This window comes from Petromyzon marinus, unplaced genomic scaffold (genome assembly GCF_048934315.1).
Source record: "Petromyzon marinus isolate PM22_M1 ecotype Great Lakes invasive population unplaced genomic scaffold, UKy_Petmar_22M1.pri1.0 PM_G_Scaffold_100, whole genome shotgun sequence".
NCBI lineage: Eukaryota > Metazoa > Chordata > Hyperoartia > Petromyzontiformes > Petromyzontidae > Petromyzon > Petromyzon marinus.
Genome location: NW_027422652.1, coordinates 477,501 through 482,500, shown reverse-complemented (window position 1 = coordinate 482,500; position 5,000 = coordinate 477,501). Strand labels below are relative to the sequence as shown.

General features: G+C 40.2%; 1 pseudogene; it reads right to left on the bottom strand.

Moving 5' to 3' along the window:
• Nucleotides 1-5,000, bottom strand: part of LOC142908766 (28S ribosomal RNA) — a 10,545-nt pseudogene that overhangs the window by 2,024 nt on the left and 3,521 nt on the right.

Below are 5,000 nucleotides of genomic sequence, written 5' to 3'. Positions count from 1 at the left end.
CTATGCTCTGAAGTAACATATAAAAAAAACTAGCAATAAAAAAAAATACCAAGTCTTCGTCTTGGAAAATAACAAAATCTAAAAGAAAAATCTTCTTTGTGGAAAATAGTAAAATAAAAAAACCAAGTCTTCACCTTGGAAAATAACAAAATCTAATCTAAAACATCTTAAATAAAACTTGTCTGTAGTCTTCTTTGTAGGCAGAAAATAGTACGTTACTTCTTTGAAGGCAGAAAATAGTAAGGTAAAAATAAAGTCCTCTCTATGCTCTGAAGTAACATATATAAAAAAAACTAGCAATAAAAAAAATACCAAGTCTTCGTCTTGGAAAATAACAAAATCTAAAATAAAAATCTTCTTTGTGGAAAATAGTAAAATAAAAAAACCAAGTCTTCACCTTGGAAAATAACAAAATCTAATCTAAAACATCTTAAATAAAGCTTGTCTGTAGTCTTCTTTGTAGGCAGAAAATAGTACGTTACAGGACTCTCGAACTGATGTATTCCAAAAATAAAGAATTAAAATAACAAAGTCTAATCTATATAAGCGCTCTTGATTAAAGCAGTGTAAAAAAAAAAATAGCAATATAAAAAACCAAGTCTTCATCTTGGAAAATAACAAAATCTAAAAGAAAAGAAAAGTCTTCTTTGTGGAAAATAGTAAAATAAAAAAACCAAGACTTCACCTTGGAAAATAACAAAATCTAATCTAAAACATCTTAAATAAAGCTGACTTTGTAGGCAGAAAATAGGAAGTTACAGGACTCTCGAACTGATGTAGTCCAAAAATAAAGAATAAAAATAACAAAGACCAATCTATATAAGTGCTCTTGAATAGGCTTCGTGTAAAAAAAATAGCAATAAAAAAATACCAAGTCTTCGTCTTGGAAAATAACAAAATCTAAAAGAAAAGTCTTCTTTGTGGAAAATAGTAAAATAAAAAAACCAAGACTTCACCTTGGAAAATAACAAAATCTAATCTAAAACATCTTAAATAAAGCTGGTTTGTAGTCTTCTCTCGAACTGATGTAGTGCAAAAATAAAGAATTAAAATAACAAAGTCTAATCTATATAAGTGCTCTTGAATAAAGCTTCCTGTAAAAAAATAGCAAAAAAAATACCAAGTCTTCGTCTTGAAAAATAACAAAATCTAAAAGAAAAGAAAAGTCTTCTTTGTGGAAAATAGTAAAATAAAAAAACCAAGACTTCACCTTGGAAAATAACAAAATCTAATCTAAAACATCTTAAATAAAGCTTATTTGTAATCTTCTTTGTAGGCAGAAAATAGTAAGTTACAGGACTCTCGAACTGATGTAGTCCAAAAAATAAAGAATTAAAATAACAAAGTCTAATCTATATAAGTGCTCTTGAATAAGCTTCGTGTAAAAAAATAGCAATATAATAAAAATACCAAGTCTTCGTCTTGGAAAATAACAAAATCTAAAAGAAAGGTCTTCTTTATGGAAAATAGTAAAATAAGAATACCAAGACTTCACCTTGGAAAATAACAAAACCATCTTGAAAAAAGCTTATTTTTAATCTTCTTTGTAGGCAGAAAATAGTAAGGCGAAAATAAAGTCCCCTCTAAGCTCTAAAGTAACAAATACGACGTGTTAAAAAAAAACTAACAATAAAAAAAAGAACCAAGACTTCGTCTTGGAAAATAACAATCTAAATTGTGGAAAATAGTAAAATGAAATAAAAACCGACTTCACCTTCGAAAATAACAAAATCAATCTAAAACAAATGACATCTTAAAACAAAACTATTATTTGTTTCGGAGGTTGTCTATGACTGTTCATAGACCGCATAATTTCCACAGAACATTCTCAGAATATCAAGAGAGAAAAGCAGCGTTCTGCGGGAAATCATCTTGGCCAGTGATGTCGTTCTGGGTTTGGTCAGGCCCAGGGAGGTAAGTACCTCGTTATTCTCAAGGGGCCACTTTCCTCTTGCCCCAACCGGGAATCCAAAGAATGTGACCTTGCTAGCCTTCGTCAGCACTTTGACTTGATCACCAAGAGGGGTATAGTACGAAACTTTGTGGGAGGCAGCATCTGACAAGGTATTCTTTGAAAGCTCAAAACGGACGGTGACATCGATCACAACCGCCTCCTCATCTTTTGCAAACACGAGGTCAGGCTTTCTCATCTCTCCCGTCTCGGATATGAACCGTGGCTCTTTGTATACAGACCAGCCCAATCTAGCCGCTTCGTCTGCCAGAATGTTACTGATCTTGTTATGTCGCGCAATTCTTGCTTTCTGTACTGCAGGACATTGACCGAGAATGTGCGAAAGGGACTCGAGTCTGGCAGAGCATTTCCTGCAGGAACGTAAGGCCCCATCTCTGCCTCTGTTCAAGCTTTCTCTTGTTGGGTAAATATTTGCCCTTAGTTGTAGTGCTGCGATAAAAAAGCATTGTTTAAAGCCGCACCATGGCCTCAACCAAGCATTACTGATTCTATCATGCGCAAAGTTTACAATGCCCCTTCCTTGAACCGGCTTTTCGCACCATCTCTGAAATTCATGCTCCCTCCAATCGCAGGGTCTCGGATATACAGGTTCTTTTGACACCGAGTCCCTGAGAACGAATGTTGGGATTGCATCACTGTCACCCCCTGCTCGTACCCACAAATTACGGTATTCTTCCTCCATACCCTGCGAGGACACAATATTACGGGTGATAGCATCGGACGAGTTTGCTATACGTTGCAGCCTTCTAACTTGAACCGAAGGGATTGTTTTTTCCAGTTTCAAGATGGCAAGGCCTCCGTCTCGGGCTCTGGCATATAACAGTCCATCACAAGTTGAAGCGGGAAGGTGGAGCCATCCTTTTACCGCCTTTCTAATCTCTTGGTCCAACCCACGGAGAGTTGATTGCTTGCAGTCCGAGTGGTCTGCAGGATATAACAATCTGGGTAGGGCATAGGCATTGAGTAGTTCAACCTTCTGAGTTGGCTTCAGAGGCGCCTCATCGATTTTCGAGATCCATGTCTTTAGCTGACAATGTAGATCAGGCTGTATAGTGCCAGTCCAAGGGCCAATTTTCAGACCAAGGTATTTCGTTGATTCATCAGGTTGGATCATATGGACATCTTTATTTTTGATAGTCCATGGGTCGCAGTTGTTCACCGTATATGAATCTTTGGTTGGGCTTATCATGAAGCCCTGGCACTTTCTGGCCTGAACCTCCAATCCCGATAGCCCACAAAATGATTCCAAGATCACTAGATTGGCGGCCATACCAACCCAAGATTCGCTCACCAACACCAAATCATCAGCAAACGCAAGAGCTGTCACGTGGTCGGTATCAATGGAGTACCCAACTCCGTGTGACTCTAGGGTGCATATCAAAGGGTCCATGGCAAGATTGAAGAGCAGGGGTGACATGGGGTCACCCTGTTTGACACCAACACGTATGCTAATTTCTCGAGTCGACTCGCCATTGCTTTTGAACGAGGTCGTACACCGATCGTAGGCGTTCTGGATGATGCCCACCACGTGTTCATCTACTTTCTTGTGCCTTAACACCCATAAAATATGAGCATGCGAAACCGAGTCAAAAGCTTTCGCTATGTCGATGAACATGACAGCCAACGGCCTGTGCAATTTCTTAGCGTGTCTCATAAGGTCCTGTAGCACCTTAAGATTTTCAGAGCAGCCAGATGCCGCTATAAAACCACGCTGCCTTGGGTTTAAGGGACAAGCACGAGCAAGACGTGCAGTCATTATTCTGGAAAATAATCTCAGAATCATTGAACCAATCGTTATTGGTCTCCAGTTCCCCAATTCTTTCAGCTTTTCATCGTCCATAACCTTAGGAATAAGAATCGTCCTATTCTTTTTCAACTCTTTGGGAATAATTCCTGTAATCATCCATGCATTAAATAGGGCTGTCAGTGTCCGACCCTCGGGGTCGGCAGCACAGATTGCAGCCCTTGTTAGGCCATCTGGCCCAGCTGCTGACGTTGGTTTAATGGCCCGTATGGCAGTCTGAACTTCCTCCACCGAAATTAGGGGCTCAAAGTATTCGTTATTTGCAACACCTGATGACTTAAATTGGCCCAGGCCATTGAATGGCAACACCTTCTCCCATTTTTCGCAGTAAAAACGATATACATCTGCGTTCGGGATTCGGCATTCATGACGTTCAGTGCCATCCAGGACTAAGGACGCAAGAAGAGAGCGGTTCTTAAAGAAGAGCTTCTGGTGCTTCATGAAGCTTCCTCGTTTTTCCGCTCTCTTCTTCATCCAAGATCGTGTGGGTAATATCCTGGGTTTAATAATGTCGTTCTCAGGTTTTGAACGTTTGCCTTTGTTTTTCACCAATCTCATCGGACAAAGCATCAATGCTGTGGCAGTTTCTACGAGGGCATCATGTTGGCCCTCGCCGTTAAGCCAAGCCTTTATTGCCTCCATTGCAGGCTTTTCCAGGGTCCCAGAATTCTCATTCGTAAGCCGCTCAGCTGCTTGAGCGAGTATGGATGAAGTCCCCGTTGTTACATTTGGTGGGGGAGACAATGTCTCAAGAGGCCTAGAAGAAAAATGTAAGCTGTCTGACATGGGGGCCCCTGTCTTTTTACTTAGGTCCCGTCTCTTGTCAGAGACTTGCTTGTTGGTCTTAGTCCCAAGCGCTTCAGCAATGATCTTATTGATATTCTTTTTCCCCTGAAACTGCAACTCTAGAAGGGCCAGCTGTTCTACTTCCTTCAAAGACCAGCAGCTACGGTGTACCCCTCTCTGCGAGGTACCCTTTATACCATCTTTAATCCTTTCCTCATTACGGGTGACTGGGTGAGCATGCCTCTTGTGCTGCGAAAGGCCACTTAGAGTCGCAAAGCGTGCCTGGCAACATTCACAGACCATTGGTAAGCTTTCCTCAGTTAACTTTATTCCCCCACATTTGGGGGCATGACAGGCAATCGATCGGTGGTTTGAGTTGGTTTTGTCACATTTAGCGCACTTAAACACCAGAGGAATGTCTCTGTGTTTGATGTTAAA